General features: G+C 43.5%; 1 protein-coding gene across 3 annotated transcripts in view; it reads right to left on the reverse strand.

Moving 5' to 3' along the window:
- The window catches only part of NCOA2 (nuclear receptor coactivator 2), a 144,084-nt gene extending 134,666 nt beyond the window's left edge, over positions 1-9,418 (reverse strand). For all 3 annotated transcript variants that reach the window (XM_072151767.1, XM_072151768.1, XM_072151764.1), the window contains exon 1: positions 9,272-9,418. The gene's annotated coding sequence lies outside the window, so the exon portion shown is untranslated. The remainder of the gene's footprint in view (positions 1-9,271) is intronic.
- Between the last annotated feature and the right edge of the window lie 6,304 nt (positions 9,419-15,722).

Below are 15,722 nucleotides of genomic sequence, written 5' to 3' on the forward strand. Positions count from 1 at the left end.
ACCGTACAGGAGCACTTCTCCCCTCCCACTGTGTGAGATAAAAACAGGCCGATGGAGGGGAAAGTGCAGGCAGTGTAACAGCCTGTGAAGCTGCAGCACAGGTTCTTAAAAGGTAACTCTAAAGGTGACACCACCAAAACCCTTCTGTTGGTTTAGCATAATTTTAAAAGATGATTTTAGAAAGGAGGCGGGCATGAACAACAAATATAATATTTCCACAGTCACAGTGCATGGATCTATGAATAAGTGTCCCTGGTTTATCATGCTGGATTTTGATGGTAGATTTCCTTTAAGAAGACTCTGTTGCAAAACACTGTCCCCAGAGCAATCTGTATGTTCCCTGAGGTCACAAGGGAACAGAAGTAAGAAAACTGCATTATTGTGTTTCTGCCTCCTTCCCCCTCTATATTGAACGACTCATCCATGAAAGACCCAACCAGTGAGATGATCTGGTGTGGGTGTCACACAGCCAAATACAGAGTGGAAAGTCATGGCTTAGGAACACAAGTGTCTGCAGGCTCCTCTATAAGGGAAATAGACTACTGTCCTGATGGATCTCCTAATATACTCTCTAATAATAAGGGACGTCATACAAAGGCTACTTCACCACAAGTCAGTTCGGTCCGAGAAACTCGCTCTGTTGGGTCTTATGATCATGGAATTTACATTTTTAGGTGTGTACTTTATAATACATTACGTAAAAGAAAAAAAAAAAAACATGCTCCTGTTCACCATCTTCACTGGCATATCAAGAGAGGCCATTGAACACAAAGGGCCAAAATAAACGAGGGGAACCATCAAACTACAGAATACACTGGGGGACATTTACTATGGCGATTCCGCCAGTTTTGTGGCGCTCTCACCACATGTTCTGCTCTCCTACCTATTTATTAGCTGTCGGGGACAGAAAAAATGACTTTTTCCGTCTGCTCCGACTCTTCTCCGAAAAGGGGCGTGGCTTTGGCGGAGTGGAAACTCAGACAGAATTAATATGTGTCGCAGCCCTTTTTGGGCGCTGTAAACTGGCGGAAAGTAGACCAAAAGAAAACTGGTCTAGCAGGGACTGTTGGACACATTTCTGGTGCTTGGGACAGATTTTGGTCCCAGGGACAGAAAATGGGCTCGGGGACAGAAATGTCTCTGCACAGCTCTACAATATTAAATGTGTGTCTTCTTTCCGAGAGCAAGTCGGTAACAAAGCCAATGCAGACACCGACACTCTAAGTAAATGTCCCCCAATGTATATAAATATCACACACCCACACCAATCCTGTTCTAAAAAATGCTACATATGCCAACAACTAGAGGAGCAAAATATCAACAGCAAACAAAATAAACCTTTCTGTTGTACAAAGTAATATTAATATCTCATTTCACAACATTAAATTACCACTGGAAAAAACACATTATTTAACCATGTCATGAGCGGCCAGTTAATGACAAAGCTATTTTTTTTTTCCAGTCATTGCCTTCAATAGCAGTAGATTTTTTTTTGTGTGTCTAAAAAGTAAGACGGTACCAAGGTAGAGGGACGGTCTTATACTAGGTCAGAATAGGATACTGAATGAAGCATCTAGTGTAGTGTAAGGCCGCGGTCACACGTACCGCTAGGCGTCCGTTCATAACGCGACGCTAGCGCACAGGGGGAGGTCCTCGGCCCGAACGCACATGCGTCTCCAGGGAAACGCATGCGACTGTTAAGCCAATCGCATGCGTTCGGGCCGAGGCCTAAGACTGTCTAGTCTAACTTTACACTTCCTATTAGTAGGTTTCCTTGATACCAGAAGGATGTGGCAGAAAACTGGTGTTGAAACCTTTTCACGCACAGTTCAGCTATACATCTGTGTTCACATAGGCCTTGTGCTTTTAGTTTTTCATTCATAGGAGGAAAAAAAAAAAAAAAAAAAAAGTGAACAAATCAAACCTTCTAACATATCAAATATTCTAACACCCATTGGCTTCAATAGGTGGGTTAACGTGTCGTTTTCTTTTCTCCCCATTGAATTCAATGTAAAATATGATCCATTTATCATGTATTTTAATTCCTCCGACAGAACGGAATAACTAAAAGGACAACACAGGTGTGAACACAACCTAACTTTTTTTTATTTTACTGCTTTTGTGGAAGTGAATATTAAAACATTAAAGCCTATTAAGGACCGGAATGATGAACTTTGGTCCACCTTCAGTTTTTAGTTTTCGTGTAATGGAAATCCCAGGTGCAGGTGTGAACAGGGCCTAACATTGTCCAAATATTGCTTTACACAAAAGAATACAACACTATAAAGGAACCCCTATGACAGACGGTACTTATAGGTATACTTTTATTATAAGTATTGCATTCCTATTAAAGGAAACCTACCACTTGTAGTGGCAGGTTTCCGATGGCAATACCGAGCACCAGCTCAGGGTGTTTTAAACCGCGGTATCGCGGTTTAAAACACTTTTTAAACTTTATAGCCGGCGCAGGCAGGTACCCTGAGCTGGTGCTCGGTATTGCCATCGGAAACCTGCCACTACAAGTGGTAGGTTTCCTTTAAGGGGGTTTTCCCATTGGGAAGTCCTCCAACAAAACTCATTACGAAAGTCTAGATCTAAAGTGAGCAGAGCATAAAATTTAGGGACGACTCCCACATCATATCATATAATAAAAAAAAAAAACTGAATAAAACTGAACAAGGTCTAACACAGAGGACCATTGCTGGAGTATGATCTCAGCAGACATCTGCAATTTTGTCATTTAAACATGTGACTGTGACGGAGAGCGATTTACACAACGGATTGACAAAACCCGGATTAAATGCTGTCGTCTATTATAACACAAGTGTGAATGGAGCCTTATCTCCAACATGACGACATGTAACCTGAAGCACAAGTCTTCTGAGAGCCCTGGAAAGTGCTGGGATAATGAGGCATACACAGCAGCAGATGTTTGTATAATAGAGAAATGAGACTGGTGTGAATTGCGCTGCACATGGGAATAGCCGGCACAAATAAATAAATAATACCGTATGTCTACAGTGTAGCCTATGCATGGCGCCCCATGGAGGCAAAATCATCATGTAACACAAATGAATTGTTACAGTACATTATTTAATGTAGTAAGAGGAAGGAAACCGCATCACCATTATTACTATATATAAAGCCAATATGCGACGGAAAAAAGAGGCCCATGTTTGAAGAGGTACCAGATCAAGTCCACAAGTGGGCCATCCCAATAAATGAGGAAAGTGTCCATCGCAGGCCTCTTTAGGTGCATATTATAGGTTAAAGCACAATTGTAGAAAGTGACATTGCATATCTTGCAAATCCTGGCATCACTGGCATAAATAAAGATTATTATTCATTACGACTGTATGATGGTATATGCCACCCAGACCCAATTATTAACATCCAAACCAAGGATTCGGGGATGGATTTCACACATGGCGACGGAGTAATGGGATTTGTTATACCTCGCACAGTAATGTTCTTCTAATGCTCTAATAAAGCACACGCTGGGACGTCTACATAGGCCTGACTGGTCTGTCTATGTAGGCCAGGCCGAGATCTGCCATATCAGAAGTAAAAGCCACTAGTTGCCTACATTAAAGTAAAGCTTTCCATGAAATATTTATTCAGTGTGAGGCGATAAGGCATTCAGCCATGTAACTGTATCACTCCCCCCTACATCACCACACACTTGCTGAAGCAGCTTCTGTATTTGGACGGCTGCATTGGAGACATCACAAATAAAATCATGCAGATCTGCGTATGTAAACATTAGGCCCGGCTACAGTATCACGCTGTTATAAACAGTGATTGTGCCTGTAATCCAATCCCCCTGCACACTGAGCTGGGCCGAGGTGAAAACCACACTACACCCTCATCTACTGGCAGATGGGCGGAGGTTTGGGAAAAGAGTCACTATCCGCATAATTATACCGCACCTGGGGCCATCTCACCTGTACGAGGAGAGAGCTGCTGTCAATTTTATGTTAGCGAAACCCCCCTCCCCCCCAAAGATATTTTTAACAATGAAACGCCCTGAATCAGCTGCTAAACTCAGACAGTTTCCAAACATTACATGGACCCATAGCAGAGGGACACCATTACTAAACACCGAGGCTGACACCAAAGTGACAGAAATGTTAGTTTGGTCAGAGTAAAACCGGCGATCTATCAGATTTCTGTCAATTTTCTGTCAGATTTTGTTTAGCATTTAAGACAAAATTCCCAGGTTTTAAAATGTTTTACAAACATGTGTGCATAAGTTGTTCTACAGCGATGAATCAATGCATCAGAGTGAAATGCATAAAAGTTTTTCACACGCATGTAATGCAAAAGTGGAGAAAGCTGCGAATATCACATACGTTAAAGGCCATAGAGGGTCCAGTGAGAGAGCAGAGCATCACAACCTGGCACAAGATAAATTATAGGGTGACTGGCATCCTCCCAGCCCATCTTCTCCACATACATACGCATCTACACAGGATATATAAATTTGCTTTCCTCTAATGGAACAGTTTTATATTTTATATGTTCATGTAAACCATGGATTTTGCAGAATAAAAAATGTTAATATTCATAGAATAAGTGCTCAACATTAGCAAGCAGGCAGATCTTTCCTATGTAGAGGTCAGACCAGGTTACTTCAGATAAGTTCCCATGTATTGGAGTGGGCTTGTGATGGGTGCTTGGATTGGGTGATCGCATGATTCTTTTGGACAAAATCCTAATTAATGGCCACCAATCCAAATTATTAAACACAACGAACTCATTTAAATTCTTTCTTAAAGGGAAATCTACTATCAGGATCAAGTATTGTACCCTTACACGGTGGTGTGTGCCCCCTCTGGCAGGACCTGCTCTTTTTCTACCTTCTAAAGCCATCTTTATTACCAATAAAAAAAAAAAAGGCTTTAAAAATTCAGCAGATGAACCTGAGGAAGTCGATCTCAATTAACAGCTATCAACATTTTCATAATTTTTCTTAAAAATGAGAGTATAAGAAGCTAAAAGAAGATCGGATCCTGCCAGAGCAGGCACACACCAGAATGTAGGTGTGATTGGTTTAGAAGGCACCCATGTATAGGTGGAAGATGAAAAATTATTCATGGACATATGAGAAATATGGATATGAAGTGTCCAAGTGGAGTTATTTATAAATAACTCACCTAATAATCACAAAATTAAGCACCTGCTTTATTTTGAAATACTGTAGTTAGGGCTACAACACATGGCAGCAGTCATGAATCCTGCACTGGACATATTTCATGAACCAACCTAGGACAGGGCCTCAAGCATTATAGTGCTATAGGACACATGGAATCTCTTCTTCCCCACCGGTACAACTATAATAAATGCACGATTGGTGCCGGCTGGACTCAAAATCTACGGCACTCACAGGGATGGCTAAGGACAGCATTTGGCTATGCAAGTCATAGACAATGAAGGTGGCGGCAGAAAGGGCAAACCTGTAATCACTGCTTCACTCTCCAATTTTAGTTTTTATGCCAATGGGTTTAAAAGGGATTTCCCAAAAAGAAAAGTTAGGCCCTATTCACAGGGTAGGGCCTAACTTGCTTATCAGTGGGGGTCTCAGTGCCAAGAACGCTACAATTCACGAAAATGAGGGGTCCAACCGACCCCTCACCGCTCACCAGGTTAATGGAGCAGAAACGCTCATGTGCGGCCATCTGCTCCATTTGTCCGAATGACAGCGAAGGGTCCAATGGACCCCTCCTTTTTTGCACATAGACCCCCCACTGATCAGAAAGTTAGGCCCTATCCCGTGGATAGGGCCTAACTTGTCTTCATGGTAAAACCCCTTTCAGCTCCTTTTGTAGCCACCTCTTTTTTCTATTAGATTCTGAAGGTCCACTTAGATTTCCAAAGCCTCCCCAAGCCAAAAAATACAGGTATAAATAGCTCCTGCTTTATCATTTTCTCCTGGTTAAACAGCTTATACTTGGGGCCGTGGAATCTACAGCTGTGTGTATGAACCAATAGAAAAGAATGTGTCTGTGTGCTAGTCGTTGAATCAACGGATAGTACACTGACAAATTTTACATTAGTGTGAATGTAGACTTACAAATAGGTGGGAACTGAGGGAAGATCCAAAGTAATGGCCTTTCCGAGCCCTATAAACTGATATGAGACAAGTAGTCCTAGCAAAGGAATTTCCAATATTGATGTCTTTACTCCACAAAGTATCTCCAATTTGATAACCTTTTACGGTTGTGATGATGATACAGATAACACATCACTACACTAGTACATCGCAGTAGGTCAGCTGTTGGTGACACTGCTCCAAATCTGTCATAGCTAAAAAAAAAGATCTGTCAGGTCAATATGGGACCCTAAACTAACTACAGGTTCTTATGGACTTTTGGTTTAGGGTCCTAAATCAACCTTTTATCAAGTCTTTACATAAAATTTTTAAAAATAAACTTATGATTCCCTAGACGTGGCAAATCAGACTCTGCTCTGATGCCTTATATCACAATGCGAGAAATTAAGCCGGGACAATATCCCAGCTTCACTGCACACACGCTGTACCTACAGTAAAGCTGGGGTCTAATAAAGGAAACGAGGAGCAAAGTATAAAAGCTGAGGGGGGGGGGCCCGGATTAGTTAAAAATCAGGATGATTTGGAACACTATGTATGGGTAGTTTAGTGTCCCAAATCGCCAAGACAGGTTCCTATTAACCCATCCACATGCTGCAGCAAAAAACCTATTCTGATGTATGCTATCTGCACTCATTTCTGACATTTCAGGTTCTGAGTAAAGATAAAATAAAGTTACAAGTTATAAAATCCTTATGGTCAGAAGGGAATACAAGCAAGATTATAACTTTCTTATTTTTTGGGTTAATTGAGGAGTTGAGATCAAATCCCTCTCAGATTCAAGAGTTTAACAAGTAATGTAGAATAATTAGAATAATGTTGCAATATTCTTTCATAATTATGAAGTGTCACCAGGTATAGATAAACTTTGTATTTTTTTAGGGTTTCTGCACACATTGGATATTATGTGCGGAATCTCTGCAGCCATTACGCCACATGTGCAGATACCCTTACACTTACAGCAAATGGCAGTACAGGACCAATTAAAACATATTGATAGTTTCCTATGTAGCTTGTCCTAGTACAGTGATGGCGAACCTTTTAGAGACCGGGTGCCCAAACTATAACCAAAATCCACTTTTAACCGCAAAGTGCCAACATTGTATTTTAAGCAGTAATTTATTGCTACTTGCTCTTCAACATCTATCAATCATATCGGCCCCTTAAGGCCACTAATACAGTTGAAAGAAGGGGGGCACATTCAGACTATCATTGTAGCTTCTCACCAGGGTCTCTCTGTACAAGAATGTAGGGTCCAGTAGGAGGACCTACAAAGATACTGCAGTTCTATCAACACTTTCTCACTTTTAGTGCAGTTCCAAACAGCCAATGAAGTGTTGTTTTAAAATAGCACCGATTGCAGCATCTCTTAAATTGCCTGGGTCTGCAGGAAGATTTGGTGAATTTGGTCCTGTTTGGTGAGCTCTGTCTTGGGGTCAATGGCCTGAGTGCCCACAGAAAGGGCTCTGAGTGCCACCTCTGGCACCCGTGCCATAGGTTCGCCACCACTGTCCTAGTACATATGAGATCGGGATATTGAATTATGAGCATCAGCCAGGGACAGGACAGGTAGGAACGGTCAGTTTATGCAGGATATATTGCCACTATAAAACCAACATAAGCAGATAAGTAGTTGTCACATCATAATACAGTGAATAAAGGAAGTATGGTAATATTGAATATACTGCCGTCATTGTACACGGACAGCAAAAACTTTGCTACCAAAATATCTTACAGTCCCAAACATGGATCAACCACAAATACCAAGGGACTCTATTTCCCAAGAACTGCCACAAAGGGACTAAAATACGCAGTAAATATACAGAATAAAAAGTTTCAGTTCTGTTAGTTAGGTGAAAGGTCGGACTAATATAATCCTAAAAACACCATAATATATACTGACCGTGTGCAGCAGTCACACTATAGTCGCCTTGTGTGTAGATGTTCTCCCATACCATAAAACAGACCAATGTTAAAGTATTGTCTAATTTCTGGCATCACATATGCACTCCCTGTACGGTGCTACAGACAACAATGGCGCTATATGATAATATAGTCCAATATAGTGAGTTTTCTATAGAAGGCCTGGGAGGCTGTGCACTGTCACTATGTATGCTGACAGCACAGCGGGCCTGGATTATTTAACACACACATACAGTGTACTGCCGGAGAGGTCACTCTACAAACTCCAAGAGTAACAGGAACGTGACAAAATCCATTGTATAGAGGATGGAAAAACATTACAAAGTGCATCCCGCTGTGTATAAGGCATATATACAAAATATTAACAATAGTATTGCATTTATAGGCACACATGATGTATAGGCTCGGATATTCGGCAACATTTTAAATTAGTAACAAAGTAAAATTGTAACAAAAACAAGAAACACAATATGGCACAAGTTATTTCACTACAAATGATGGGGATGCTTCAATAGCGGCGTGCTCAGTCCGCGTCTCAGTACCAGATCGCACCATCGGATGCGAGAAGGTCATAAGGCTCAAGCCGGACCTCGTAACTCGAAAACATTGCCTGTCATGGATTGGCACAGCAGAAAAACCTCCTTTGGGTGCGGATACTGTTGACATTTTAGTGCATTGATCACTCTCACCATAAATGACAATGTAACTGTATTAGACCACCAAATAGCAGCAGGTGAAGGGGGTAACAAGGGGTCTGTGATACCCAGGGCCACCAGAAGTGGCACAAGACTACGTTATCACCATCTGGAGACTAAACAATGTGACTGACAGCATTCATGTAGATGAAATACCATCTGGTCACAGCCCTACAACACACAAGTCAATGGGAAGCAATCACACACACAATACAGCCAGCACAAGTTGGACTTGACTACTACTTTTCTGCTGTCTGACCCCCATCTGGCGACGGGCAATGTGAACCGGTCATACAGAGGAGGGGAAAAAAAAAAGTTGCATGAGAATCGCACTGTTGACGCATGGTGCATGCAGCTGCATGAGCTTGCAGTACCGCACACACCGCGCTGCACGGCCGCCAGTGACAACACAACTCGGCGCAGCCGCCGCCCCTCCATGTGCCCCTGTGGCCGGGCACGGGCTGCAGCTGCCCTGGGCCCCTCACCCTCGGGCCGGGAACATGCTGTACACAGGCCGGGGCCTAGCCGCACAATGCAGCCTTACCGCTCACTGCTCAATGGCTGGTGCTGGCCGGGGACCCCAGGGGGAGCGCACATCCACCGCCGCCATATTCCCTCATCCAGCAGGATAGTCAGGCTTGTTTATCCCGGGATCCTCCTCCTACCAACCTCACCACCCTCCCAGGCTATTCCCCTCCTCCACCTCCCCTCCTCCCAGCAGCCATATCCTCTGTGCTAGCAGCATCCTCTAGCCAGGCCATGGCTGCTGTGCACACAGTGCGTCATCTCACCCCAGCAGCACCACAATAACCATATCATATGAGGTGAATAATACAGTCACTCGTGTAACTTGTCTTCCAGAGCAACTTAAACCCCATGATAGATACAGGATGAGGCCCAAACGCATAATACAGCGTGTAAAATGGAGACATATTGTGGACACCTGGTTCTACGCATCAAGTCTTGTTATAGATTCTACAAATAAAAGAGAATTCTGGCCCATATATATATACACATACGCAACATCATAAGGTCGCATTCACATCATTGATAAGTGCGGTTTTTGCATTGTTCGGAGCACTGGATAATGTTGAGAAACCGAGGGCAATTACGCGCGTGCTGTCCGTTTTTACATGCTAAATGTAACTCACTTTACTGGGTGCACATGGGTGTTATTTTAACAGACCCGGTGGCCGATCTGTTACAAAGAAGAGCTTAACCCAGTCAGAAGCGTTTTTGGCAGGTCACTCATACACTATAGTTTATGAGGATCCGTGAAAAATGGCCAGACTGAAGCAAATTGGCTGTGAAAAAAAAAAATCTAATTTTGGCCACATTCGTAGGCAGTTAGCCCAAGGCTGTCATGGGCAGGGCCGCCATCATGAGGGGTCTAGTGGGACTGTGTTCTACAACCGAAAGGGGGGCCCGACGGGATCACACAGTACCCACAAAACACCACCTGCTTACTCTGCCCCTTAACTGGCCACATTGCACTTCCGCGGTTTCTATGGGCTATCTATATACTGAGTGGGCACAAGCTGGGGCTAGCTATATGCTGAGTGGGCACGTGACGAGGCTGTTTTGTTACTGCATGGCCACGTGCTGGGGCTATCTATATACTAGGCGGGGACGTGCAGGGGCTATCTATATACTGAGTGGTCACGTGCTGGGGCTATCTATATACTGAGTGGTCACGTGCTGGGGTTATCTATGTACTGAGTGGGCACATGCTGGGGCTATCTATATACTGAGTGGGCACATGCTGGGGCTAGCTATATGCTGAGTGGGCACGTGACGGGGCTGTTTATATACTGCATGGGCACGTGCTGGGGCTATCTATATACTGGGTGGGGACATGCAGGGGCTATCTACATACTGAGTGGGCACGTGCAGGGGCTATCTATATACTGAGTGGGCACATGCAGGGGCCATCTATATACTAAGTGGGAACATGCAGGGGCTATCTATATACTGAGTGGGCACGTGCAGGGGCTGTTTAAATACTGCATGGGCACGTGCTGGGGCTATCTATATACTGAGAGGACTTGTGCTGGGGCTATCTATACTGAGTGGGCAAGTGCTGGGGTTATCTATATACTGAGTGGGCACATGCAGGGGCCATCTATATACTAAGTGGGCACGTGCAGGGGCTGTTTAAATACTGCATGGGCACATGCTGGGGCTGTTTAAATACTGAATGGGCAAGTGCTGGGGCTATCTATATACTGAGAGGACTTGTGCTGGGGCTGTCTATATACTGAGAGGACTTGTGCTGGGGCTGTCTATATACAAAGGGGATGCGTGCAGGGGCTTTCTATATACTGAGTGGGCACTTGCAGGGGCTGTCTATATACTGAGGGTACATGTGCAGTAGAGTAGGGTCCTGTCAAAAGAGTCTAGCTTTTCATGGCTTAAAAATGTTATGGTCAAAAAAAGAAATTGTGTATACAATGTTATGTATCAATGTGGGAATGGAAGCCGGTGGGGAGGGGGCCCAAAATTCCTAGTGGTGGCCCTCGTCATGGGCCCTTGGCTGCTTAAAGATAAATCTAATCTATATAATGGTTTGATATTCTACTAACGGTACCAGTACCAAGCTACTTGGGGAAAAAAGGGTGTCCCTTTCTGTCTGCTTTTAGGTCAACAGTTTAAAGACCTTTGAAAGGTCCTACAAAGGTCCTGGAAGGTCTCTTTGTGTAGAGAGCCAGCACACTTTTAGAATATGACGCTTTCAGGGCTTGAGGTCCCTCTCCTTATTTATACACAGCATTATCACACTGGTGGGGGTTGGTTGGGTGTCTCTGAGCCCCTTAGAAGCTTTAGGCCTTAGGCTGCTGCCCAAACGGCCCATATTAGAATCTGCTACTGAAAGAAGCGTGAAGCATCTCCTTGTCCCATGTTCTGATAGAATCTGTATCAGAAACACCTTAAAAGTATGATATGAAAACTATCAGGCTCTACAACTCTGTATTTTGCGGCAAGTATGTCCCCTGCTGAAACGTAGCAGCGCTATATCCTGGAGCAGTAATGTCAGGCCCCATAGGACATAGTCACAGTATATTAGCTGCCGCACAACATGTCAGTTCTTGCTGCAGGTTACTACGGCCTATGCAATGCAATGCTTGAAAGCTGATAAAATCAGAAACTAATTGAGGGCTGGATGCCAAATCTCCCGGAAAATGAAAGTGAAATATTGAACTCACAGGCAGATTGAAACCGATGGAATTTCATCATGTTAACTCAAAATGGGTCTCATTACCCTACAATTATCCTAAAATCCCCGGGTAAGTACCTAGGGGGGAATTTATAAATGTTACTGTTGTATCATGTGCCTGTATTAAAGAAAATCTACCACAAAGCTCCATCAGTGCTTTGTAGAGGTTAAACGGCTGAACGGCGGCATAATTTTATCATAGATAATAGTCGGCTGATTCCTTGTATAAATATTCAATCTTTTTTTGAGAATTAGGTTGAAGGGCTCTGAGAGGCGTTACCGGAGCTCCTGCATCACTTCTAAGCCCACTGCCTCCTGATGATGTCAGCTGTCTCTTGAGGCCGGGTTCATACATTGCATTTTGATTGCGTTTTGTGATCCCCCTTGATCAAAGGTGGAGGTAATTTTGAGGTTCTATCGTCTATCATCCTGCTTCTTGAAGGGCTCCGGTGATGCGGCCCAGAGCCCTTCAGCCTAATTTACATAAAGATTAAATCTTTATAGCCGACTATAATCTTTAATAAAGGTATGCGAGCATTAAGGTTCATCACCCCTACAAAGCACTGGTGGTTGCATTGTTTAAATGCTAAACAAGTATTCGCAATTGCAAGCGCTTTTGTGTAACTGCGTATGCGAAAAGGAGGAATTCCTCCCTGCTACATTTGAGGGTGCGTTCATACGTGGCATTCCGATGCATGCGTCTAAAACGCCACATGTGAACACAACCTGAATTGCAATTCTAAAGGCAAGTAATTCTCAACTCATCCACCAAGTCATTCTTAAAGGGGTTGTCCACTTTCAGCAAATAATTGATATTGTTTGTGTAAGGAAAAGTTATACAAAACTTACCGGAATAAATACTACAACGCCCAAAATTGTGACCAGTTGACACCGACAAGTAGAGATATTACCAACCTGTTTGGATCCCAATATAATTTTTTAAAATTTACTGCTGAGTTTTTGTTTAGAAGAAAAAAGAAAAACCTCAGAGATCTGTAAAAAAAATCTATTTTAAATAAACTCCCAAGCATACAATACAGAAGCAGTGGCTGTGTTCAGTTTACTATCTAAAATCAATACATACCTCGCCCACATTGACAGTAGCCCTGCTCCTACAAATTAAACAGATAACTACGTACATGTGTACAATGTCAGCCTCTACGACTTGCATTGTCTCTCCATTGGAAGCCGGTAGAAGATTCAGGGAGGCACAGACATAAACATAGTAATATCTTCTTGTAGTGAATGTTTGTTATACCAGTTCTATGGATTGTTTATACTGGTTTTGAAAGGTGTAATGTTATTAATGATTATTTTCCTTAGTTTACATAGCGTGTTCATACCTAGTTGGCCTCTACTCCACAGGGCGCGTTCACACGCTCCGCTAGCGCCGCGTTCATAACGCGACGCTAGCGCACAGGGGGCGGAGTTTGGGGCGATCGCATATGCGTTTCCAGAGAAACGCATGTGATCGGGTTATTAATCGCATGCGTTTCTCGGGAAACGCATATGTGATCGGCCCGAGCCCCGCCCACTGTGCGCTAGCGTCGCGTTATGAACGCGCCCACATAGTTTATCCATTTCCTGGGTTGAGCCTCTTCTATTGGGTGGATGACGGTTTGTCACAAACAACTTTCCATTCATTGCTAACACATGTATATAAATTTGATTTAAAAAAATCCTAAACAGATCAAATTCTGCACATAAACATTTCACATGTATTGTGTCTAGACAAATGTTAAAAAAGAAAATCACCAATAATAATAATTCTTTATTTATATGGCGCATACAGATTACACAGAGTTTTGCTGGTCCCTGTCCCCAATGGGGCTCACAATCTAATAATTTGAGAACATGTGGAACTGGAAATTAACTAGATTCCAGATTAATAAACCTCACTGTACATATAAGGCACAGGTTCACAAATGTAAATGTGTATCCGGCGTCAGACTAGTTTGCAGAAATACTGATTTGTGTGGAATGGTTTTTCAATAGAAGAAATTCCTTTGGCAAATCTGCTCCTTCCCTCCATTAAAGCCAATGCTCTTTGCAGTGACAGTATACATTGTAAACATTCCTTCTACAACACTTGGCACACCTACTGGAGGCAGCAGCTGGTAAGTATTATCCTTGCTCACCCTCTGCTGGTTGGAAAACTATAAATATAGTCGATTTCAACACTTCCTATAGTCTATACTGCTATAAACACTCATGACAAAAGGAAATCACATCCTCCTTAAAATTTATGGTTTTAAGTATCAAGACATGATGATAAAACATCTTGCTTCACATCACAAATGGAATGAACACAATGGGGGGACATTTACTATGGCGTTTCCGCCAGTTTTGTGGCGCTCACCACATGTTCTGCTCTCAGACCTATTTATTAGCTGGCGGCGCCAGAAAAAATGCCTTTTTCCGTCTGCTCCGACTCTTCTCCGAAAAGGGGCGTGGCTTTGGCGGAGTGGAAACTCAGACACAATTAATATGTGTCGCAGCCCTTTTTGGGCGCTGAAAACTGGCGGAAAGTAGACCAAAAGAAAACTGGTCTAGCAGGGACTGTTGGACACATTTCTGGTGCTCGGGACAGATTTTGGTCCCAGGGACAGAAAATGGTCTCGGCGCCAGAAATGTCTCTGCACAGCTCCACAATATTAAATGTGTATCTTCTTTCCGAGAGCAGGTCGGTAACAAAGCCAATGCAGACACCGACACTTTATGTAAATGTCCCCCAGTATCTTGAATAAACATTGGCATCTACCAAAACTGTACCTTCACTCCAATCAACTGTGATGTTGGTTTCCTCTACTCTCGGAGCAATGAAACTCCCAGTGCCACCTTAATCCTACACTGATCAAAATGTAAAAACATTTAAATAACACATCCTAAATTTGATTGAATAAAATATTCTCATTGGATACTTTGTTCAGTACAAAATAAATGTGCTTACAAAAAAGTCACAAAATAAATCATCAATGGAAATCAAATTTGTTAAAAAATGGAGGCCTGGATTTTGAGTCACCCACAAAATTTGTCAAGAAAAAAATGAGGCTCAGTATTGTGTGTGGCTTCCACGTGCCTGGATGACCTCCCTATAGCGCCTCAGCATGCTCCTGATGAGGCTCAGTATTGTGTGTGGCTTCCACGTGCCTGTATGACCTCCCTACAGCGCCTCAGCATGCTCCTGTTGAGGCTCAGTATTGTGTGTGGCCTCCACGTGCCTGTATGACCTCCCTACAGCGCCTCGGCATGCTCCTGATGAGGCTCAGTATTGTGTGTGGCCTCCATGTGCCTGTATGACCTCCCTACAGCGCCTCGGCATGCTCCTGATGAGGTTGCGGATGATCTCCTCAGGGATCTCCACCCAGACCTGGACTAAAGCATCTCCCAACTTTTGGACAGTCTGTGGTGCAACGTGATATTAGTAGATGGAGCGAGATATGCTCTCAACCGGATTCAGGTCTGGGGAACGAGCGGGACAGTCCATAACTGCAATGCCTTCATCTTGCAGGAACTGCTGACACACTCCAGCCACATGAGGTCTAGCACTGTCCTGCATTAGGAGGAACCCAGAGCCAAACGGACCTGCATATGGTCTAACAAGGAGTCCGAGGATCTCATCTTGGTACCTAATGGCAGTCAGGCTACCTCTGGCGAGCACATGGAGGGCTGTGCGGCCACCCCACACCACTACTGACCCACTGCCAAAACTGACATTCTGAAGGATGTTGTAGGCAGCAGATCACTCTCCACAGCATCTCCAGACTGTCACATCTGCTCA

This window comes from Engystomops pustulosus, chromosome 5 (genome assembly GCF_040894005.1).
Source record: "Engystomops pustulosus chromosome 5, aEngPut4.maternal, whole genome shotgun sequence".
NCBI classification, from domain to species: Eukaryota; Metazoa; Chordata; class Amphibia; order Anura; family Leptodactylidae; genus Engystomops; species Engystomops pustulosus.